At 41.4% G+C, this 12,337-nt stretch overlaps 1 long non-coding RNA gene across 1 annotated transcript; it reads left to right on the forward strand.

The window, feature by feature from the left end:
* The first annotated feature begins 4,549 nt into the window (after window positions 1-4,549).
* On the forward strand, window positions 4,550-11,478 carry LOC139754704 (uncharacterized). The gene is made up of 2 exons (XR_011713930.1): window positions 4,550-4,793; window positions 5,216-11,478. It is a non-coding gene; the product is annotated as an uncharacterized lncRNA (long non-coding RNA).
* Window positions 11,479-12,337: the final 859 nt, after the last annotated feature.

The following is a 12,337-nucleotide window of genomic DNA, read 5'->3' on the forward strand; positions in this document are numbered from 1 at the left end:
AAAAAAGGGCAAATGAGAGTTGGGGTGAGAGAGTATCATTAAATTTTAGGGAGAATAAAAAGATGTTCTGGAAGGAGGTAAATAAAGTGCGTAAGACAAGGGAGCAAATGGGAACTTCAGTGAAGGGCGCAAATGGGGAGGTGATAACAAGTAGTGGTGATGTGAGAAGGAGATGGAGTGAGTATTTTGAAGGTTTGTTGAATGTGTTTGATGATAGAGTGGCAGATATAGGGTGTTTTGGTCGAGGTGGTGTGCAAAGTGACAGGGTTAGGGAAAATGATTTGGTAAACAGAGAAGAGGTAGTGAAAGCTTTGCGGAAGATGAAAGCCGGCAAGGCAGCAGATTTGGATGGTATTGCAGTGGAATTTATTAAAAAAGGGGGTGACTGTATTGTTGACTGGTTGGTAAGGTTATTTAATGTATGTATGACTCATGGTGAGGTGCCTGAGGATTGGCGGAATGCGTGCATAGTGCCATTGTACAAAGGCAAAGGGGATAAGAGTGAGTGCTCAAATTACAGAGGTATAAGTTTGTTGAGTATTCCTGGTAAATTATATGGGAGGGTATTGATTGAGAGGGTGAAGGCATGTACAGAGCATCAGATTGGGGAAGAGCAGTGTGGTTTCAGAAGTGGTAGAGGATGTGTGGATCAGGTGTTTGCTTTGAAGAATGTATGTGAGAAATACTTAGAAAAGCAAATGGATTTGTATGTAGCATTTATGGATCTGGAGAAGGCATATGATAGAGTTGATAGAGATGCTCTGTGGAAGGTATTAAGAATATATGGTGTGGGAGGAAAGTTGTTAGAATCAGTGAAAAGTTTTTATCGAGGATGTAAGGCATGTGTACGTGTAGGAAGAGAGGAAAGTGATTGGTTCTCAGTGAATGTAGGTTTGCGGCAGGGGTGTGTGATGTCTCCATGGTTGTTTAATTTGTTTATGGATGGGGTTGTTAGGGAGGTAAATGCAAGAGTTTTGGAAAGAGGGGCAAGTATGAAGTCTGTTGGGGATGAGAGAGCTTGGGAAGTGAGTCAGTTGTTGTTCGCTGATGATACAGCGCTGGTGGCTGATTCATGTGAGAAACTGCAGAAGCTGGTGACTGAGTTTGGTAAAGTGTGTGGAAGAAGAAAGTTAAGAGTAAATGTGAATAAGAGCAAGGTTATTAGGTACAGTAGGGTTGAGGGTCAAGTCAATTGGTAGGTGAGTTTGAATGGAGAAAAACTGGAGGAAGTGAAGTGTTTTAGATATCTGGGAGTGGATCTGGCAGCGGATGGAACCATGGAAGCGGAAGTGGATCATAGGGTGGGGCGAAAATTCTGGGGGCCTTGAAGAATGTGTTGAAGTCAAGAACATTATCTCGGAAAGCAAAAATGGGTATGTTTGAAGGAATAGTGGTTCCAACAATGTTGTATGGTTGCGAGGCATGGGCTATGGATAGAGTTGTGCGCAGGAGGATGGAGGTGCTGGAAATGAGATGTTTGAGGACAATGTGTGGTGTGAGGTGGTTTGATCGAGTGAGTAACGTAAGGGTAAGAGAGATGTGTGGAAATAAAAAGAGCGTGGTTGAGAGAGCAGAAGAGGGTGTTTTGAAGTGGTTTGGACACATGGAGAGAATGAGTGAGGAAAGATTGACCAAGAGGATATATGTGTCGGAGGTGGAGGGAACGAGGAGAAGAGGGAGACCAAATTGGAGGTGGAAAGATGGAGTGAAAAAGATTTTGTGTGATCAGGGCCTGAACATGCAGGAGGGTGAAAGGAGGGCAAGGAGTAGAGTGAATTGGAGCGATGTGGTATACCGGGGTTGACGTGCTGTCAGTGGATTGAATCAGGGCATGTGAAGCGTCTGGGGTAAACCATGGAAAGCTGTGTAGGTATGTATATTTGCGTGTGTGGACGTATGTATATACATGTGTATGGGGGTGGGTTGGGCCATTTCTTTCGTCTGTTTCCTTGCGCTACCTCGCAAATGCGGGAGACAGCGACAAAGTATAAAAAAAAGAAATATATATATATATATATATATATATATATATATATATATATATATATATGTTTAATTTGTTTATGGATGGGGTTGCTAGGGAGGTGAATGCAAGAGTTTTGGAAAGAGGGGCAAGTATGAAGTCTGTTGTGGATCAGAGAGCTTGGGAAGTGAATCAGTCGTTGTTCGCTGATGATACAGCGCTGGTGGCTGATTCATGTGAGAAACTGCAGAAGCTGGTGACTGAGTTTGGTAAAGTGTGTGAAAGAAGAAAGTTAAGAGTAAATGTGAGTAAGAGCAAGGTTATTAGGTACAGTAGGGTTGAGGGTCAAGTCAATTGGGAGGTAAGTTTGAATGGAGAAAAACTGGAGGAAGTAAAGTGTTTTAGATATCTGGGAGTGGATCTGGCAGCGGATGGAACCATGGAAGCGGAAGTGAATCATAGGGTGGGGGAGGGGGCGAAAATCCTGGGAGCCTTGAAGAATGTGTGGAAATCGAGAACATTATCTCGGAAAGCAAAAATGGGTGTTTGAAGGAATAGTGGTTCCAACAATGTTGTATGGTTGCGAGGCGTGGGCTATGGATAGAGTTGTGTGCAGGAGGATGGATGTGCTGGAAGTGAGATGTTTGAGGACAATGTGTGGTGTGAGGTGGTTTGATCGAGTAAGTAATGTAAGGGTAAGAGAGATGTGTGGAAATAAAAAGAGCATGGTTGAGAGAGCAGAAGAGGGTGTTTTGAAATGGTTTGGGCACATGGATAGAAGGAGTGAGGAAAGATTGACCAAGAGGATATATGTGTCGGAGGTGGAGGGAACGAGGAGAAGTGGGAGACCAAATTGGAGGGGGAAAGATGGAGTGAAAAAGATTTTGTGTGATCGGGGCCTGAACATGCAGGAGGATGAAAGGAGGGCAAGAAATAGAGTGAATTGGATCGATGTGGTATACCAGGGTTGACGTGCTGTCAGTGGATTGAATCAGGGCATTTAAGCATCTGGGGTAAACCATGGAAAGCTGTGTAAGTATGTATATTTGCGTGTGTGGACATGTATGTATATACATGTGTGTGGGGGTGGGTTGGGCCATTTCTTTTGTCTGTTTCCTTGCGCTACTTCGCAGACGCAGGAGACAGCGACAAGGCAAAAAAGAAAAGAAAAATATATATATATATTTATTTTGCTTTGTCGCTGTCTCCCGCGTTTGCGAGGTAGCGCAAGGAAACAGACAAAAGAATGGCCCAACCCGCCCACATACACATGTATATACATACATGTCCACACACGCACAATATACATACCTATACATCTCAATGTACACATATATATACACACACAGACATATACATATATACACATGTACATAATTCATACTGTCTGCCTTTTTTTGTTCCCATCACCACCTCGCCACACATGGAATAACAACCCCCTCCCCCCTCATGTGTGCGAGATAGCGCTGGGAAAAACACCAAAGGCCCCATTCGTTCACACTCGGTCTCTAGCTGTCATGTAATAATGCACCGAAACCACAGCTCCCTTTCCACATCCAGGCCCCATACACTTTGCATGGTTTACCCCATACGCTTCACATGCCCTGGTTCAATCCATTGACAGCACGTCAACCCCGGTATACCACATCGTTCCAATTCACTCTATTCCTTGCACGCCTTTCACCGTCCTGCATGTTCAAGCCCCGATCACTCAAAATCTTTTTCACTCCATCTTTCCACCTCCAATTTGGTCTCCCACTTCTCCTCGTTCCCTCCACCTCTGACACATATATCCTCTTGGATAATCTTTCCCCACTCATTCTCTCCATGTGACCAAACCATTTCAAAACACCCTCTTCTGCTCTCTCAACCACCCTCTTTTTATTTCCACACATCTCTCTTACCCTTACATTACTTACTCGATCAAACCACCTCCCACCACATATTGTCCTTAAACATCTCATTTCCAGCACATCCACCCTCCTGCGCACAACTCTATCCATAGCCCACGCCTTGCAACCATACAACATTGTTGGAACCACTATTCCTTCAAACATACCCATTTTTGCTTTCCGAGATAATGTTCTCGGCTTCCAAACATTCTTTAAGGCTCCCAGAATTTTCGCCCCCTCCCCCACCCTGTGATTCACTTCCGCTTCCATGGTTCCATCCGCTGCCAGATCCACTCCCAGATATCTAAAACACTTCACTTCCTCCAGCTTTTCTCCATTCAAACTTACCTCCCAATTTATATATATATATATATATATATATATATATATATATATATATATATATATATATATATATATATATATATATTGGGGAAGAGCAGTGTGGTTTCAGAAGTGGTAGAGGATGTGTGGATCAGGTGTTTGCTTTGAAGAATGTATGTGAGAAATACTTAGAAAAGCAAATGGATTTGTATGTAGCATTTATGGATCTGGAGAAGGCATATGATAGAGTTGATAGAGATGCTCTGTGGAAGGTATTAAGAATATATGGTGTGGGAGGCAAGTTGTTAGAAGCAGTGAAAAGTTTTTATCGAGGATGTAAGGCATGTGTACGTGTAGGAAGAGAGGAAAGTGATTGGTTCTCAGTGAATGTAGGTTTGCGGCAGGGGTGTGTGATGTCTCCATGGTTGTTTAATTTGTTTATGGATGGGGTTGTTAGGGAGGTGAATGCAAGAGTTTTGGAAAGAGGGGCAAGTATGCAGTCTGTTGGGGATGAGAGAGCTTGGGAAGTGAGTCAGTTGTTGTTCGCTGATGATACAGCGCTGGTGGCTGATTCATGTGAGAAACTGCAGAAGCTGGTGACTGAATTTGGTAAAGTGTGTGAAAGAAGAAAGTTAAGAGTAAATGTGAATAAGAGCAAGGTTATTAGGTACAGTAGGGTTGAGGGTCAAGTCAATTAGGAGGTAAGTTTGAATGGAGAAAAACTGGAGGAAGTAAAGTGTTTTAGATATCTGGGAGTGGATCTGGCAGCGGATGGAACCATGGAAGCGGAATTGGATCATAGGGTGGGGTAGGGGGCGAAAATCCTGGGAGCCTTGAAGAATGTATGGAAGTCGAGAACATTATCTCGGAAAGCAGAAATGGGTATGTTTGAAGGAATAGTGGTTCCAACAATGTTGTATGGTTGCGAGGCGTGGGCTATGGATAGAGCTGTGCGCAGGAGGATGGATGTGCTGGAAATGAGATGTTTGAGGACAATGTGTGGTGTGAGGTGGTTTGATCGAGTAAGTAACGTAAGGGTAAGAGAGATGTGTGGAAATAAAAAGAGCGTGGTTGAGAGAGCAGAAGAGGGTGTTTTGAAATGGTTGGGGCACATGGAGAGAATGAGTGAGGAAAGATTGACCAAGAGGATATATGTGTCGAAGGTGGAGGGAACGAGGAGAAGTGGGAGACCAAATTGGAGGTGGAAAGATGGAGTGAAAAAGATTTTGTGTGATCGGGGCCTGAACATGCAGGAGGGTGAAAGGAGGGCAAGGAATAGAGTGAATTGGATCGATGTGGTATACCGGGGTTGACTTGCTGTAAGTGGATTGAATCAGGGCATGTGAAGCTTCTGGGGTAAACCATGGAAAGCTGTGTAGGTTATGTATATTTGCGTGTGTGGACGAATGTATATACATGTATATGGGGGTGGGTTGGGCCATTTCTTTCGTCTGTTACCTTGCAGTACCTCGCAAATGCGGGAGACAGTGACAAAAAAAAATATATATATATATATATATATATATATGAATTGTATGGGAGGGTGTTGATTGGGAGGGTGGAGGCATGTGCGGAGCATCGGATTGGGGAGGAGCGGTGTGGTTTCGGAAGTGGTGGAGGGTGTGTGGATCGGGTGTTTGCTTTGAAGAATGTATGTGAGAGGTGCTTAGAAAGGCAAATGGATTTGTATGTAGCATTTGTGGATCTGGAGAAGGCATATGATGGAGTTGATAGAGATGCTCTGTGGAGGGTATTAAGAATGTGTGGTGTGGGAGGCGAGTTGTTGGAAGCAGTGAAAGGTTTTTGTCGAGGATGTGGGGCATGTGTGCGTGTGGGGGGAGGGGAGGGTGATTGGTTCTCGGTGAATGTGTGTTTGCGGCGGGGGTGTGTGATGTCTCCATGGTTGTTTAATTTGTTTATGGATGGGGTTGTTAGGGAGGTAAATGCAAGAGTTTTGGAAAGAGGGGCAAGTATGAAGTCTGTTGGGGATGAGAGAGCTTGGGAAGTGAGTCAGTTGTTGTTCGCTGATGATACAGCGCTGGTGGCAGATTCATGTGAGAAACTGCAGAAGCTGGTGACTGAGTTTTGGTCAAGTGTGTGGAAGAAGAAAGTTAAGAGTAAATGTGAATAAGAGCAAGGTTATTAGGTACAGTAGGGTTGAGGGTCAAGTCAATTGGGAGGTGAGTTTGAATGGAGAAAAACTGGAGGAAGTGAAGTGTTTTAGATATCTGGGAGTGGATCTGGCAGCGGATGGAACCATGGAAGCGGAAGTGGATCATAGGGTGGGGGAGGGGGCGAAAATTCTGGGGGCCTTGAAGAATGTGTGGAAGTCGAGAACATTATCTCGGAAAGCAAAAATGGGTATGTTTGAAGGAATAGTGGTTCCAACAATGTTGTATGGTTGCGAGGCGTGGGCTATGGATAGAGTTGTGCGCAGGAGGATGGATGTGCTGGAAATGAGATGTTTGAGGACAATGTGTGGTGTGAGGTGGTTTGATCGAGTGAGTAACGTAAGGGTAAGAGAGATGTGTGGAAATAAAAAGAGCGTGGTTGAGAGAGCAGAAGAGGGTGTTTTGAAGTGGTTTGGGCACATGGAGAGAATGAGTGAGGAAAGATTGACCATGAGGATATATGTGTCGGAGGTGGAGGGAACGAGGAGAAGAGGGAGACCAAATTGGAGGTGGAAAGATGGAGTGAAAAAGATTTTGTGTGATCGGGGCCTGAACATGCAGGAGGGTGAAAGGAGGGCAAGGAATAGAGTGAATTTGAGCGATGTGGTATACCGGGGTTGACGTGCTGTCAGTGGATTGAATCAAGGCATGTGAAGCGTCTGGGGTAAACCATGGAAAGCTGTGTAGGTATGTATATTTGCGTGTGTGGACGTATGTATATACATGTGTATGGGGGGGGTTGGGCCATTTCTTTCGTCTGTTTCCTTGCGCTACCTCGCAAACGCGGGAGACCGACAAAGTATAAAAAAAAAAAAAAAAAAAATATATATATATATATATATATATATATATATATATATATATATACTGTACATCCTTCCTTCTTTTGGAAAATTGAAAAAAACGAGAGGGGAGGATTTCCAGCCACCCGCTCCCTCCCCTTTTAGTCGTCTTGTGTGACACACAGGGAATACATGGGAAGTATTCTTTCTCCCCAGTCCTCTGTTCTTAACGCTACCTCGCTAATGCGGGAAATGGCGAATAGTACTGTACATAGAGGGGAGGTAAAATGCTCATGGGGAACAGCCATAGTGACGGACTGGTCAGTTAATAATGACAGCGCAGCACAGGCTATTTGGTTCAGACAGCTTTGCCATTTCTAGACTTTCTTGCTGCTAATGATACAAATATCCAATGTTTGTAAGCAATATATGGTGAATTGCTACCATGCATGTTTTATGCATAATAATGAGCATCATTATCAATTTTATAAACATCTTTCTTTCAAACTATTCGCCATTTCCTGCATTAGCAAGGTAGCGTTAAGAACAGAGGACTGGGCCTCTGAGGGAATATCCTCACCTGGCCCCCTTCTCTGTTCCTTCTTTTGGAAAAAAAAAAAACATAAATATAAGATATTATATAACCTACTGGAAAGGAAGGGAAAAATATGGAAATTTGACATAGGGCTATACGATCGTATTCCCAGTGCCGTTATTGTAGAATCTGCATTGAAGAATACTGTGAAACATGATTAAACTATTCTTTGATCATCACTGGCCGAGATTTTTGGTCATTTCTCTGAATTTTTCAATAATGAGCATTTAGATGCTGAAGCTCTATGTAACATATCACAACACAGCATTTAGAATGGGAGATACCAAGTTGGTGGATTATTATGTATTTAATAATATGCTCTTAGGTGTGGGAAGACTTCCTGTTGGTTAAGTAACCTACTTTACATGCACAAATATATAACTTTATAAGTAACCATTAATTACATCACCATCATATCATAGGCTTACTGGTACTATTTTTTTTTTTTTTTGAATGGATTAAGTGACCCATACGAGCTCAAAGCCCACTGTTGAGACAGGTGACCAGCGAAATTTATCAGTCATTCCGTGGTAGCAGAAAAGTCTAGAGATGGCAACGCTGTCCAAGCCAAGTAGCCTGTGGTGCACTGTCATCATTAGCTGATTAGTCCATCTGTGTGGCTGTTCCCTTAAGCATTTTCACCTCCCCTCTGCGTACAGTCTATATATAGAGTTTTATCAATTGCATATTGATATGGGATAAATCTAACCTATACAGACCATAGTTTACTGTCTCTTGTGCTCTATATGTTTAGTGTCAATTGTTTCTGTTTAGTTTATATTTGCTATGAAACAAAGAAAAAATGAATAGGCTTTGTTTGAAAATGATGTTGTCCTTGACTTCGACTATTTGTGACACATTTAACATTTTCAACATCCTCTCTAAAGTGCTAATGCCTTAAAATCATTTAAATGTTATGTTCCAAATTTTTATCATTATACTAAAGAACAGGTCTGATTATAACCTGTGAACCCACTTTGTGTGAATCAATGGATAGTGACACAAACATTGTATATGAAACAATCAACTACCTTAACTATGGAAGAGGGCCATGGCTTCTGGGCCAATTTAGTGTACAATGGCTCTAGGAGGGGTTGATTTGGATCATTGTATTTGTATATCAAGAGTAATGAATAAGTGACAGTGAAAGACTTTAATGATCAGGGGAAAAAATTGGATACAAGTAAGTGAAATTCTTAAAATCAACAGAACCCCTGGAAACCTCTCCTAACTTCCCCAAGCAACATAAATTTACTGTATCTTATACATTGTCTTTTTTATGTAAAATTGCCATATTAATTCAGTTCCTGGGAGCTTTGGTTACTCACCTTGCTGAGACTGATTACTTCCATCCAATACAGACAGCTAGTATGGCAGAATTAAGGTGACAGTGAAGTTTTTGATTATCTTGACAGTTTAATGGGAAATTGAGATAAAATTTGGCTTCTGGGTGAAGTTAATGAGAATATTTTAAAGGTACTGTTGATTTCCAGCTATGTTTTGCTTACTTTTACCATATTTTTCTTGATCATAATGCCATTTTCCATTATTACTTATTTTTTAATCGTAGTATAAAAATTTTGCACTAAATCTTGCTTCCTAGTCTATCGCTTAAGCTAAATAAGTATAAGAAATTCATTGGTATCTGTTTCTTTGAAATCCCCGAGTTAATTCTTTGGAGTCCCGAAGCTAGAGCTATGCCATTTTCCCCCCTACCCTTGTTTTTTCAGTCAAACAGTATGTTTAGAATATCGTTTTTCATACAACTACTTCTCCATCTTCATTGAGGTTGCATACAGAACAGATGGAGAGGGGCCTCATTTGTAGACACCCACTCTCTCACTGTCACTTAAGATGCACTGAAAACAGACCCTGCCCTCCACATCCAAGTCTAACAGACTATTTTATGGTTTACCTTGATTGCTTCGTGTGTCCTGGTCAGCCTATTAACTGCATGTCATCCCCTGTATACCAGATTGATTTAGTTCATTCTTCTCCCATACACGCCTCTCACCATCCTTAATGGTTAGGCCCCAAACACACCCAAAACTTCAGTTGCTGCATCCTTCTATCTGCTTCTTGGTCCTCCATTTTCCCTTCTTCCCTACACTTCCAAAACATGGATCTTCTTTGTCAGTCCCAGCCATTTCAGCACATCCTGGTCACATCTCTTCAGTTGTGCTGTGCTTACTAACATACCTTTCTCTTACATGGTCATTCCTTATATGATCAACTCAATCTACACCACATTTTGTCCTACAGCTTTTTTTTTTTTCATTTATTTATTTATTTATTTATTCATTTATTTATATTATACTTAATCGCTGATACATATGCATACGCATACACAGACATTACATACATACACATGTACATATTCATACTTGCTTGCCTTCATCCATTCCCATCGCTACCCATCTCCATAGGAAAACAGCATCGCTATCCCCTACTTCAACGAGGCAGCGCCAGGAATACAGGCAAAAAGGCCACACTGTACACACTCGGTTTTTAACTGTCATATGTAATGCACCAAAACCACAGCTCCCTGTCCTCATCCAGGCCCCACAGACCTTTCCATGGGTTACCCCAAATACTTCACATGCCCTGGATCAGTCCATTGACAGCACATCCACCCCAGTATACATCATCGTTCCAAGTCACTCTATTCCTTGCATGCCTCTCACCCTCCTGTATGTTCAGGACCCGATTGTTCAAAATCTTTTTTCACTCCATCCTTCCACCTCCAATTTGGTCTCCCACTTCTTCTTGCTCCCTCCAACTCTGACACATATATCCTCTTTGTCAATCTTTCCTCATTCATTCTCTCCATATGTCCAGACCGCAGTTGTTGTTGAAAGGTAATGATTCCTTCATCAAAAGGTTTTCATCATTGTCCCCTTGATTGCCATATATGTATGGACTTTTAAAAACACATAAGCCAAACTTTCCAGCAAGACCCACAGTAAGTTCAGTGGGCTCAATCACATATAAATTATCAAAGTGGTTAGTTTGTCTATTAAGCCCACTAGTTGGTAATATATCAAATTCTAATATTACAGGTTGAGCATCCCTAATCCAAAAATCCAAAATGCTCCAAAATCTGAAACTTATTGAGGGGCACCATGACGTTAGAAGTGGAAAATTATATCTCAAATAAAACCTAGAAAATAAGATACAGTGTACTATAACCTTTTAATCAAAACACAGCATCACAGGTAGAACCAGAAAACCTGCAGTTGTTTGTTATTGTTTAAGAGCTGATACAGGTATTCTGCTGATGCTATTGTGCTGTTAAGTTACCCTAAACATTATTTTTTCATTGTATTAATGGTATTTCATATTGTTTTTACTGTTAAGTACTTATGTGTGAATAAGTGTTAGAAAATGATTGCTTATCAGTAGCATATAAACAGTCAGGAATGAAGGTGATGCCAAATAACCACAGATTGTCCACTTGGGTGGTTAAGGTTGTGACACCTTAGCTTTCTAATGGTTCAGTGTTATACATATTTTTTTTTCAAGTGCAAAATTATAAGAAATATTGTATGGATTACTTTCTGGCTATGTGTATAAGGTGTATATGAAACATGAATTGATTTTATGTTTAAACTTGGGTCCTATCCCTAGGATATCTCATTATGTATTTGCAAGTATTCCAAAATCAGAAAAAATCCAAAATTCAAAATACTTCTGGTTCCAGGCCTTTTGGATAAGGAATACTCAACCTGTAGTTAACAAGCTTTTTGATATCCAAGTTGATTTTGATTTCAAACTAGTAAGTTTTGATGTTTCACCCATGCTCACAAAAGTTCCAGTTGATGACCACTTAGAATATCTGGTTGATGTCTTGGATAATCTTTTTTTGTTTAACTGTTTCAAATTCTGTTTATTGAATTGATAGAATTGTGTATAAAAGACTGTGTGTTTCAACTTTATGGAGAATATTATGCTCAGACATTTATGGCAATGGGTAACCTTCTTTTACCAGTATTAAGTAATTTTTACATGGAATTCTTTGAAACAAATGTGAATGTTGGGGTGAAGAGGGTGGTGAGAGTAAGTGAGCTTGGGAAGGAGACTTGTGTGAGGAAGTACCAGGAGAGACCGAGTACAGAATGGAAAAAGGTGAGAACAATGGAAGTAAGGGGAGTGGGGGAGGAATGGGATGTATTTAGGGAATCAGTGATGGATTGCGCAAAAGATGCTTGTGGCATGAGAAGAGTGGGAGGTGGGTTGATTAGAAATGGTAGTGAGTGGTGGGATGAAGAAGTAAGAGTATTAGTGAAAGAGAAGAGAGAGGCATTTGGACGATTTTTGCAGGGAAAAAATGCAGTTGAGTGGGAGATGTATAAAAGAGACAGGAGGTCAAGAGAAAGGTGCAAGAGGTGAAAAAAAGGGCAAATGAGAGTTGGGGTGAGAGAGTATCATTAAATTTTAGGGAGAATAAAAAGATGTTCGCTGATGATACAGCGCTGGTGGCTGATTCATGTGAGAAACTGCAGAAGCTGGTGACTGAGTTTGGTAAAGTGTGTGAAAGAAGAAAGTTAAGAGTAAATGTGAATAAGAGCAAGGTTATTAGGTACAGTAGGGTTGAGGGTCAAGTCAATTGG

The sequence above is a fragment of the Panulirus ornatus genome, chromosome 17, assembly GCF_036320965.1.
Source record: "Panulirus ornatus isolate Po-2019 chromosome 17, ASM3632096v1, whole genome shotgun sequence".
Taxonomy (NCBI): Eukaryota; Metazoa; Arthropoda; class Malacostraca; order Decapoda; family Palinuridae; genus Panulirus; species Panulirus ornatus.